The sequence below is a fragment of the Pyrus communis genome, chromosome 15 (genome assembly GCF_041283825.1).
Source record: "Pyrus communis isolate YQ-2024b chromosome 15, ASM4128382v1, whole genome shotgun sequence".
Taxonomy (NCBI): Eukaryota; Viridiplantae; Streptophyta; class Magnoliopsida; order Rosales; family Rosaceae; genus Pyrus; species Pyrus communis.
The window spans coordinates 25,054,831-25,068,672 of NC_142579.1; positions in this window are offsets into that span (position 1 = coordinate 25,054,831).

Sequence of the window (13,842 nt, forward strand, 5' to 3'; positions counted from 1 at the left end):
TAGCATTGGAATAGGACATGTACTGTGAGAGCAAGGACAATCCTTTATATGTAGTTGCTAGAATATCTCTAATCAAGCCTAATGAGAGATACTCATAATCACAATCACATATTTTATGTCCTACCACAATCAGTCTACTAAATCGGTATTACGTAATTGGAGTTAGGACTCTACTATTCTAGTCATATTGGCTCTGCAAGATCACTTGAATATCAAATCACTTAAATAATAAATTACTTGAGGATCAAGTTATTGATTGACAAGTTATTGATGCTCACAATTATGTCTACAGTCTCCTGATGAGTCAATATTGTGCTATATATTTTACCCTAATCTTAGTATTGGTTATTTTATAGATTTTTGATACTTTGCTTTATACTTACAATATAAGACATTTGACTTCCTCTTAAGCAAAAAGTGATCAAACGGATGAATTTTGGAATGATTCCAATCGGAGGATGTTCGTGTGTTTCTCAGCTTGTTCATTTCAAAGTTTCATATTTTTCTACCAACCGAATAATTTATGGATAAGAAAGAAAGGAGCAGCGTGCAGTGCTGTCAAAGTGACCTTTTTGGCTTGTTTAATTTGGTCTTTTTTAGCATCCAAGATGATGTCTTTTGGGTTCGAGACCTTTTGCAATTATGCTCAGGACATCTCAAGCTTTAATTCTAGTTGTTTTGGGCTTGTTTTGGAGCCTTGAAGATCCAGGAACGTGGTTGATTTGTGGCTAGGCAAATTTCCCATGTTTGATTAAGATTATGTTTCCTAGTTTCTCTTAAGTTATTATGTTTCCTAATTTTCAAAAGACCTTTTCTAGTAAGGATTTTAATTGTATAGTAGTATAAATAAGGTTGTTTAGCCATTAGAGTTTTTAGAGAGAAGAATGAGAATTCGGCTGAGAGAGCTTTTGGTTATTTACAAGGTGTTTTCTATCCCTTGTTTTTAATAATGTTTTATGATTGTTCGTAACTAATTCTCTTTTGCTAGGGCGAGGCCACGAGCCTTAGTAAGAATATGCAGTTTATTTTCAATTAACTTATGATATTATGCATGCAGGTTTTGAATTATTAATCACCGTTTTAAACTATCGATTTGTTTTAATGCTTGATCACTATGAGGACATTTAGAAAAGTAATTTGATGCAATTTTGGTCCGAGGTCGGTCCTTGAAATTAACAAAGACTTCTTGTGGTTAATATATGCAAGTTCACTTAGGATGAATACTACATCTTAAGGGTTGCATGGTTTTTCAAAATGTTTTCACAAAGTTTAATGAGTCTTGCATGTTTAGATTTGATCTGAATACCACAGACGGGTTGCATATTTGATATACGCTCTATGTTGGGGGTCTTGATGAGTCAATTTCATATTATATATTTTACCCTATTCGTAGTATACTTTGGTTAATAATTTGGAAGAATTTTGATACTTTGAATTGTATTTCTAATATAGGACTTTCGATTTCCTTTAGAGAAAAACATGACCAAATGGACGAATTTTGGAGTAATTCTAATTGGAGGACGTTCGTGAGTCACTTGGCTTGATCGTATCAAAATATCAGATTTTTCTACCAAGCGATTATTTTCTGGCAATAAAATAAAGAAGCAATGCACAGTGCTGGAATAGTGACGTTTTGGGCTTGAATTGCATTTTTGGAGCCCAAGATGACCTCAGACGGGTTCATGGCCTTCTGGAGATGTGTTCAGAACGTCCAAATCCTAAAAACAAGTTATTATGGGCTGGATTTGGAGGAGATTTGAGGCTAAAACGTGGCTGGATAAGTACTTGGCAGATTCTCCTAGTTTAATTAGGGTTTTATTTTCTATTTTATTTCATTATTATTTAGTTTCTTAGTGGGAATAAAATACTTGTTGTTAGGGTTTGTGCGTTGGCTTTAGGGAGATATTAAAAGGCTTTGGCCGGTTCTAGTTTTGGAGAGTTTTTTTTATGCAACTTTGGAGACAGAGAGTTATTGCTAGGGTTCTTGGAGATTTTCTACTTTAAGGTGTTTTCATTCCTTTTATTCTTAATAATATTTTCTATGATTTCAATTATGAATATGCGCAACTAATTCCTTTCGCTAGGGCGAAACCTTGAGCCTTAGCATGAATATGTAATTTTTATTCAATTGCTTATGATTGTTTGCATGTGCACTTTGAATTACTAATCACTGTGATTAAAACTATCTAATTGTCTTAATGCCTGATCACCATTAGGATCCTTAGAAAAGTAATTTGATGCAGTTTTGGTTGGAAGGTTTCCTGAAATTGACGCTGACTTCTTGTGATTAATAATTGTAATTTCACTTAAGATGAACATCACATCTTAAGGGTTGCATGGTTTTTCGAAGGGTTTTCATAAAGCATAATGAGTCTTTTATGTTTAGATTTGATCCGAACGTCCGGACGGGTTGCATGTTAGATATACGTTCTATGTTGGAGGTTCCAAGTAGAATATACATTAGGAAAACCTAACCTTCAAAGTGGCATGTGTAGATCATAAGTAATTAGTAAAAATACATAGGATTGCTAGGTGATGGTGGAACCCTAGTGCTTTCTTAATTTGATTTTTTCCAAAACAGTTTTCTTTCCCCTTCATCTTTAATATTGCAGATTAGTTTATTTTTATTAATTAAATTCGTTTTAATTTGAGTAGATTATAAAACCAATCATCTCAATTTTCTGCTTTACAATAATTAATTAGAATTTGGTTTGTTTCAAATTATTTAATAATCCATGTGGAGAACGACATTGCGAAAACCGTTTATACTACAACAACCTTGTCATTCTTGCAAGTAATATAGAAGTTTTTAACCCGTTTGCGTGTGTGGTAAAATCTCTATCAGGTCTAAGTAGGCATACTTTAGGAAAACCTAACCTTCAAATATGCATGTGTAAATCATAAGTAACTGGAAGAACTACGTAGGATTATTAAGATAACAGTGGAATCCTAGTGCCTTTACAATTTAATTTTCAAAAACCGTTTTCTTTTAGTTTATTTAATTTTGTCAATTTATTTAATTATTTTTATTAAATTCGTTTTTATAATTTTAACTCACAAAATCAACATTTTCTCAAACTTTGTTTTAAATAATTAACTAAGGTTTAGTTTTGACATAAATTATTCATTCAATCTCTGTGGAGAACGACCTTACTAGAGCTGACTATACTACAATTACCCCGTACTTTTGCGAGTATTTTTATCTCTACTTTTATAGATGGTAAAAATCCTATCATCTCCCACTTGCGTGTCAATGAACTTGTACACGAAATCAACAAAAACAACCAGAATAACACTGATCACTGAGTCTGCTAAATTATGTGACCAAACTCTCATAACAACTGTCATCATTAATATGAATGCAGAACTATAGAAAACAAGATGCATATCCAGCTACATATTCACACCATAATCACACACACTCAAATCAATAATACAATGTTGCAGAAAATGTTATGGCGTCAAGGATAGTGTTCATTTACACTAATCCTTTAAAACAAAAGTAGCTCATAAATGAACTTTATAATGTTGGTAACAGAATCTAACTTTTATGTCCATTTAAAATCTAATATAAGAATAAGAGAAGAAGCAAATACAATAATACTATTACAAAATTCGTCTCCTATAAGAACTTATGAACAAAACCTAAACAAAATTAACTATTAGCCATAAACACTTCAACTTTTCAGTACAAATGGTAATCTCTTACTCACATTGATTAAAAGAGATAAAATTACATATGCAGACTATTACTCTCGCTCATTAAAAGAGTAAAAAATAATATAAACACCTACAAAGGCAAATAGGTACCTTTCAAATACTCCTACTAGTAAAACATCTATCATGAGATCTCCAATCATAAAAATTGTGAGCTAAACATCAACTATTAACTTTATGGCTACAACTTATGCCAAATAACTTTAGAGAAGTGATTCATGTGACAAAAAGAACCATTAATTTAGTTAGTTTTGTTCATCAAACATTTGACAGGAAAAAAAAAATTAACTGAGTGCTTTCTTATTGCAACAAAAGCATATAATTGCATAATTATTTTTGGATCGAACTTGATTATCTTAGGTTTGTATAGCTAAAACATAAAACACAAGGGCATTCGTAGCTTCAACACTTTTGAGCAAATGAAGTATATACAATCTTGTCAATTCCATGTTTCACTATACATTGCTTTATACTTGGACTGAACGATAAAACACTTTTGAGCAGATTAATTATCCATCAATAATATATAAATCACAGCTTTAATTTTTTGAACACGAAGAAAAAAATTAATAAGCAAACACTGTTGAACAAATATGCTTATTAACCCTTCTTTAAACATAAGTCGAAACCTATATTTCATTTATCAGTTCATAATCGATAAACTGATATAGATGTCCATTAAATATAATACCTTGAAATATTTAACAGGACACATAAATATGTATCATATACAAAATTCATGATACATAGACTGCCATAAAATATATGCATTTGTGTCAAAAGTATAAAGTCATGAGATTTATGCCGAAGGAAACCTTAAAAAGTTTATGAGTTTATAAAAATAAAAAAAAGTTGGATCAGCATAACATTCAAACAGATAATATAAGAGGAGTTATATGGTGAAGATGTAAAACTAAAAGTTCTAATTATAATGTCAAAGCTAACAAAAAAATAGCACCTTGTATAACAACAATCATCATACTTGCTTTAATTCCTAATTCATAGAAAATAAAAGTTTAACTCATCTACAGGGTTTTCAAACCATGGACGAAGCCAAATCGTCCATTCAAAAGTTGTTGAAGATCGAAATAATTATAATTGCATGATTATATTAGACCTTTGGGTAGAAACAAATCATGCACGAAAGACGCTTGCATGGCTAGCCAATCCATGAAATACAAAGAATACATATGGTTTCAACAACTTTGACTTGATGAAGAATGTTATAAGTATTTTATAGTTTGCTATATACTGATTTATAGTTGATCTGAGTGGTTTCAAAAATTCCCCTTAGAACATAATATGTCACTAGTATTCTAAAATTTCAGCAGCGCCACCTTAGTTTGCAATTTTTACAAAAATTTCAATTCTTGATATATTGTCATTAAAATTTTACCGTAATTATATTTCTTGTCCAATAGACGTGAAGAAACTTCCAACGGAAACAATCCATTTGGTATTACAATATACTATAGTTTCATAAAATTTGAAATTAGGGACATCTATCCAACTCAGCATCAAAATAGAACATGGTGTAGGGCAAGGTTAATGAATTCTTTTTTTGATTAAGTTGCTTACCCCTTTCACATATTAAGCCGTATCATCCTTCTATTGAAATGTATCTCTGAAAACATATTGACATAATTCTTAAGTGGAACAAAAATAGATTAAACCTAAATTGACACTCAACAACTATATAATCATACACAATCAAGTTAATCCCAAATTTGAAAGGCTCTGAAAATTAGGCTTTCCTTATATATATAGCTAAATTTAGTTGAATAAAGTATTTAAGTAATATTCATTCTTTACCATATCATAATCGAAACAGACTATCAATTTCAGAAATATTCAAGAATCAAGACTTACTTGTCGATTTGCATATACACTACATGGATATCAGTATTAAAAATAGCAAGGTTGTAGAACCCACATGAACAAGGAGAAGATTTGATCAAAACCGAAATAAAGAATTTACATCGATTTAAAGAAGAAAACCAATGATCAATAGGTACCTTGTTTTTGTTTATAAGATGGAAACAAGAATATTATATAAGGGTTAACAACATAATTCAACAAAAAATGACCCAATCAGAAAGACCACATCTGTAAGATTAATTTGATTGAGAATGACACACCCCGACCTGAAAGGTCCACCTGGATTCCGCATCAAGCTGTGCTGGCCGACATCGGAAAGGTGACGAAGCAATGAAGTGTACTAATGTGGAAAATATGAATAAATTTAAACCTAAAAGCGACTAAATGCAAGAGTGCGCATGTGAACGGGATTAACCCAATTCAACGTGATGTCAAAGCATAAGTAAAGTACATTATAAGTAAAATAAGAGCTATACCATCCAAAGTGATCTCCTATAACAACGTTTGCCAGAAATCCTCATCGACACAAGAGCTTTGCCACTAAACTTAGAGCGGCGAAAAACAAGGGTGAGTGGGTCTAAAAATAAAGCTTTGTAAAAATCTTTTCAAAAATGTATAACCCTTTACCATAAAACAAGTATAGTTTCAAAATATAGCATACTATGTATAGTATGAAAATACTTACCATAAAAGGTACTATCTCGAGAATATAAAATTGCACGATCTTTCGTGAATAAACACATAACATTCGGTAATCACAAAATCTCTAACAAACGAACATATACGATCAGGTGCTTATCGACATATGCTGAAACACAAGTTCATGCAGAGGTATTCTAACATGAACAAGACTAGGTGCAATAATGATTTACACTCTAGTACTACGATCACGTGAAGATTGGCGCGCGTCACATACGAGTCCTAATTGGCTATAGCAATCTAGGACAGGACTGGCACCTACAATGGATCCCAAGTGAGCATACAGTGCAATGTGAACATACACTTGAAGCCTGGCCTTGGCTCGGACGAGTATAAACACCAATGTAGCATGCATGATGAGCAGTAATATAAATATGATCATACTACGGAAATTTCATAATTCACAACAATAAAATAATAATATATGTAACCATAAATATACTTATGGCATCACGTCAAAATATGCATAATTGTACATCCCATAGAATTTATGAGAATTTCAAAAATTCTGTTAATACGCTAATTCTTAAAAACGTTAGTCTAATCAAGGTATTACGATGAAAGTTCTTTATTAAGTAAATATGGAAACTAATTAAATATACAATATTTAAAAGCAAAGACCTACTCACAAATCATGTCGTCAGGTCGAACCCGCCTCGTGGGCATCAAAGATCCTTGCGATGTGTTTCACCTAGAAACAAAACATTTACGTAAATATGCGTTTTTGTACAAAAATGGACTGCACACGTCGAGAGCAGTAGAACCCCCATGCACGTGATTGTAGTATTAGAGCGTAAATCATTATTACACTCAGTTTTGTTCATGTTAGAAGATCTCTGCATGAGCTCGTGTGTCAGCTTATGTTGATGAACGCTCGATACTATATGTTCATTTATGCAAGATAGTGTGATTATTGGATGTTATATGTTTTATATGTGAAATATTGTGACTAGCCGTATTTCTGTAGTGTTACTGTTTATGATAAGTGTTTTTATGCTATATGTAGTATATATATTTGAAAACTACACTTGTTTTATGGCGAGGGGTTATACATTTTCGAAAAGATTTTACAAAGCTTTATTTTTAGGCCCATTCACCCTTGTCTTTTTGCCCCTCCAGGTTTTAGTGGCAAAGCTTCTGTGTCGACGAGGATTTTTGGCAAATCTTGGCATAGAAAATTACCTTCGATGGTAGAATTCTCATTCTACTTTTATTGTACTTTACTTATGCTCTGACATCACATGTGAATTGGGTTCATTCCCGCTTACATGTGCACTCTTGCATTTAGGCACTTTTAGGTTTAAATTTATTCACATTTTTTACCTCACTACTCTTTATGGCTTGATCACCTTCTGGGTGTCAGCCAGCACAGCTTGATTTGGAGTCCAAGTGGACATTCTGGATCGGGGTGTGTTAGACAAACTTAAAATAATATCGTAAGATTATAATGAGAAACAACTAAAGTGATTCAATTAGAAACCCAAAAATACAAGCAAACCTACCAAAATACAAAATACAAATTTTCTAAAGGATGGGTTTAATAAGCGAATTCTCAGTTTAATCAATTTTGAGAAAATAAATCAAAGAAGAAAATTCAAGCAAAAGGTTTGAAAGAGAACCTAATTGCTCATATTCAACAAGACCTTTACCTGGTTCTCAATTATGATATAAGATAGATATTCAATTGAAACCAAAAGCTTAATTTCAATTTAACCACATTGCAAGGTTAGGTAGATTAAGTTGCCAAGAGCAAATTTATACCTTGCCGGAAAGGATTCTCACTGGAACACACCAAATAGAGCTAAAACCACCAAAAAGCTGTTGGTATATGATTATAATAACATGGTTTTCACAATATGTGTAATCATGTGAGAAGGTACACCATAACATTGGTGTACTAATATACATATGATTGTAGTAAAATAAGTTAATTAATTAATAAAGAAATAATATATTTAATTAATTAATTAATTCTAAAAGAATATGAAAATTTTTATTTCAACGTGAAAAGTTATAACTTCCCCTGAAGATACAACTCCTCCAGAAATGTTATTTCCATCTCTATATATTCCTTCACGAAATATTATGATCGATAGTCTAAGCAACATCCGTTTCCAATCCTGTGAACTAACCTATTTCCATCATTGGTATCAGAAACAAGTTTTTTTTTTTCATGAATCAGAACAATTTTCCCAATTTTCTTCGGAGGACCTTTCGAACTACATTTGAGACTTCCTCTTCATCAAGTAACGAATCCAACAACGTTCTCACTAAGTTTCAACTTGAGAAGAAATTAGGGAAGAGGATGTTGGTGGACAAGAAAAATATTGAACCGATTTTGAATGAAAGTTCAGAATCAACATCTGAGAATTTTCGTGCAGAATCCAAAACTCACAAAAATACCCAATCGTTCAAACATTTTAGCATGTTGAAATCCCATCCTAAACCCGTTTGAACCTGGGCCTGAATTAACCTAACAATTCGAACTATTTTCCTCCACACCATTTCATTCAGCAGAGAACAAAACTCAATCTGCCATTGAACCATTTCAGCGTTCAAATTCACTACGTTCACTCCCTGAATATAATTACCATTATTAGAATTTGAACGAATTACATCCAAAGGGTTTATTAAGTCCTATTAGATACTCAGAAAATCCATTGCAATTGGCCTTGCTAGCTGCAAACACCGAATCTGCACAAGAAATTGAAACTACAAATGCTGATCAATTTCCTACACTTTGGTCACCAAGCCCAAGGGATTTACCTGCACCATTAAGTCTGATTCAAAGTTGCTCTCAGATTAATGCAAATCCGAATTTGAACTCTCGACTTTTGGCTTGAAAAATAAGTCATTCATGCCCTCTGCCTCCGCCGTGGTCTCGCCTTCCGCCGTGGACTCACGGCAGCATCCCACATATTCATAACACTCAGTAGCATGGTCAAGTTCTCCCAGTGTGGTCAAGTCTTCCAGCCGCAGTCTCGTGCTCTCTTGGTAATAATCCACGCCGACAACACCACTATCATCCAAGAAGAATTGTCTCTGCCGTTCGAGATTATTTGCGGGGCTGTGCAACAAAGTTTTTCCAGAGATAGTAGAAAGAAGAACCTTTTTTTTTCCTAGAGGAAGTGCTTCGAAAATAAAGAAGAAGACAAAGGGAATTGCTTTGAAAATAAAAAAGAAGAATTTGTTTTTGGGGAAGCTTCAAGTGGGAAACAAATAAAATATAGAATTGTTTTTTGGTTTTGAGCACTTAGATAGTGCACGTGAAAAAGCAAAGTGCAATAATAGAGATTGGTGTCTATCACAAAGTTAATTGTCAACAGATTCTTTGAAGTGGGCTCTTCCTCTAGGCAAAATTCGGGACAGCTGCAATTGGAATTCTTTCCTACTTGTTTGGGTGTTACAATCAAACCAAATTCAGGTTTTATTAATCCCGTTTACCCTAATAATTTTACTCATAAGGTTGATTTGTGGAATACTTTGAATAACAGTCACAAAAACCAGGTTGATTTGTGGAATACTTTGAATAAGTCACAAAAACCAAAAGTGGAAGTAAAGGTTTAATTTTAGGGATCCAAGAGTTAGAGTGCTTAATCATTTGGATCAATATAATACTTGTTACATTTTTATATATCTTGATTTGGCACAAAGAGAAATTTCAATTGCAAGAAATTTAAGGGAACCGAGGCTGCTGAGAATTGAAAGAGAATCCACTAGACGAGAAGATGCTTCTTTTGTGCACAAAAATAGAAAAATAATTTATCACTTTTGGCCAAGTATAAAAGCAAGAAATCCACGAGCCTTCTATCTACGTGATCGCTTAAACAAGTACTCGTCTTTCACTGATTAGACAAAGCCTCTGTGAGTGCGTGTGGTATCTGCTACTAAAAATAAATAAGTCTCTATCTTTTATTTTATTTTATTTTATCTTTTTAGTCTTTAATTTATTAAGAACATTTAGCATTTGTGGCGTGTAATAATTAAAAGTACACTAGTAGTATTTGTATTTAAGTTTGTGTTAAGTATTGTGTTTGTTTTGTAATTTTCTGAGCTATGGCAACTAAATCTTCCGAATTTGAAATTTTTAAAATAGAGAGGTTGAACAACGTTAATGTTCACTATCAAGGAAGAGAATGATCACTTATCTTTTAACCCATGACAAGACTTTGTACACTATCAAGGACGAGAAACCCCTTGGGCCCTCTCAAGTTTATAATAAATGGGTGGAAGATAATGAGTTGGCTAAGGCCACAATTCTCAATTACATGGAAGATAAATTAATACCTCTCTATGAAGAATATGATTCGGCCGAAGAAATCATGGATGTACTTGAAAAGAAGTATGATCTAAATCTCAAACCTACATTCAGTTATTGCTTGAGAAATACAATGAGACAATAATAAAGGAAACTGATTCTATGGTTAATCATATTACTAAAATTTAGGTAATGGCAAAAGACTTAGCTAATGATGGCCATCTAGTTTCTGATAAAACGCAAGTTAGTGTTCTTCTTAGTAGCCTCCCAAATTCTTGGGAAAATGTAGTTACTTTCATGACTTATGGTCAAGTGGAATTAACGATGGATACATTGCCTGCAATGTGGGCTATTGAAGAAGTTCATAAAAATTATAAGAAAAAGGAACTGGACAAGGCAGAGCTAACCTCCTCATAGAGGAAAAAAAACAAGCAACACATGCACAAGCCACATAGTAGTAACAAGCACCTAACCTACACAAAGTCTGGACATTGCAAGCATAACAAGTTCAAAGAAAAGGAGACTACATGTTATAATTGTGGATAGACTGGTCATTATAGGTACAAGTGCCCAAAACGACGCAAGCACAACAAAAATCCTAAAGAACTAATTTTGACTGTCTCCAAAGCACTCATTGCTGAAGATCAAGGACAATGGTGGATAGACTCAGGAGCAACTCGTCATGTATACAAGGACAAAAGTTGCTTCATCAATTTCAAGGAGAAAGCACTAGGAGAACATCATCTCTACATGGACAACAATACTTATGCCAATGTTTTAGGTGAAGGAGATTGCAAGGTCAACAATAGTAAATCTACCATTGTGCTTAAAAATGTTCTGTTTGCACCAAATATAGGAATCTTGTCTCTATCTTTGTCTCTGTCCTATAAAAGAAAGGTTTTGAGACAAGATTCATGAATAGTGCTATCACTATTGGGGAAAATGGTTATATTTATGCAAGGGGAATAAGAGTCAATGATAGGTACTTTGTATTAATAAAAGTATTTCTTTCAAGTATGCCTTTGCCTCTACTGTTCAAAATTTGTCATATTTATGGAATTTACGTTTATATCACATAAATAAAAATAAAATGATACGCATGAGTAAAAATGGAATGTTGTCTCAAGTAAATGCACATGATTTTAATACATGTGAATCATGTATTAAAGGAAAAATAACTAGAAAATCATTTTCTCAGCATTGGACTTCTACAAATTTACTTGAGATAGTGTATACAGATTTATGTGGACCAATGAGAACTATAACCCATAGAGGAATGAAATATTTTGTGACTTCATCAATGATTATTCCCATTATGGACATGTCTATTTTTTGAAGCATAAAAATGATGCCTTAGACAAGTTGAAAGAGTTCAAGGCAGAAGTAGAGAACCAATTAGGAAGATCCATAAAGACCCTTAATGGTGATAGAGGTGGAGAATTTGAAGCCTTCGATGATTTTTGCAAAGAGAATGACTTAAGACATAATTATACTATGCCTTATACACCACAACAAAATGGAATCGTAGAAAGAAGAAATCGAACTCTAATGGATATAATGCTATCTATGATGTTTTATGCTGACTTACCTCTACATTTTTTGGGTGAAGCTTTGTCTATATATATTGAATAGAGTTCATACAAAGGCGAAACCACTGACTCCATATGAATTATGGCTTGGGCGAAAACCCGATTTATCTTAAAAGTTTGGGTTGTAAAGCGCATGTTCTCATTCCAAAGCCATTAAGAGATAAATTACAAGCAAAAAATTTGGAATGTAAATTCATAGGATATCTTGATAATAGTGTCGGATATAGGTTTTATCATCTTGAGAAATGATTGATCGAAAGTAGGGATGCTACTTTTATTGAAACTACTGATTTGGTTAATCCAATACAAGAATTGGAATCTTTGGGAGAAGAGAATTCTCCTACGGATGATCAAGATTTCCATCTTGATTTAGACTTGTCTCATGATCATGACATTGGGAATGATCAAGTGGGAGACATAAACATGGCGATCGTAACAATTTCAATCATGACACGCACGGATGATGATCATGATATTATCATGGAAGATATAAATAGTGGGAGAAATGATTAAATTAGTGGGCGTAAAAGAAAAAGGGAACCATTTAGAAGATTGAAAGATCATTTTGTTTTCAATCTTAAGGAGGTAGATCATTCAATGGGAGATCCAGACCTAAGGAATTATAAAGATGCAATGGGTAGTTTTGAGTCTGAACAATGGCAACAAGCAATGACTGAAGAACTAGATTCCATAAAGAAAAATGAAGTTTGGGAATTGGTTGATCTACCTGATGGAAGAAAGCCCATAGGTTGTAAGTGGGTACTTCGTAAGACGTACAAATTAGATAGTACCCTCGATAAGTTTAAGGCTCGACTTGTAGCTAAGGGTTATGCTCAGAAGCCCGTTATAGATTTTGTGGACGCTTACTCTCCAGCTGCAAAGTTTACATCTATTCGTATTCTTATGACAATTGTTGCTAGAATGGATTTAGAACTTCATCAGTTAAATGTCAAAACAACATTCTTAAATGGAGATTTGAAGGAAGACATCTATATGATTCAACTTGAAGGATATCATGTCAAAGGACATGAAAACAAAGTCTATAAATTAAGAAAGTCGTTGTACGGCCTTAAACAATCATCAAGACAATGGTATTTAAAGCTCCACAAAGCCATTATTGAAATGGGCTATAAAATAAAGGGAACTTTAACAAAAAGCTCTCAGTACTGTTCACTTTAACGAAAAATCACATTTTTACACTAAAAAGTCAATCCTGATACTATTCACTTTACACTTTATTTTGTCTTTATCGTTAAAACTCAAAGTTTTCAATCATTTTCATTAGTTTTCCTTAAAATTAAATCCATTGGATCATTGTGTTTACTCTTGGAAGTGCCAAAATAATTTATGTATGTTGTCACTATATGTAGATAACATCTTGTTGCAGGTAACTCTATAGATATGATTGAAAAGACTAAGTCATATCTAGGATCCAAATTTGAAATGAAAGATATGGGAGAAACATCTTATGTTCTAGGAATTAAAATTACTAGGGATAGAGATGCCAAAACGTTATATTTGGATCAACAAAATGATCTGGATTTAGTTTGTTTTTGCGATACAGATTTCGTAGACGACGTGGATAACATAAAGTCAACAAGTGGTAACATTGTCTTGTTTGGTGGAATGACTATTTCTTGGTTAATTAAGAAACAAGGTTGTGTTGCAAAGTCTACCATGGAAGCAGAATATATATCTTGT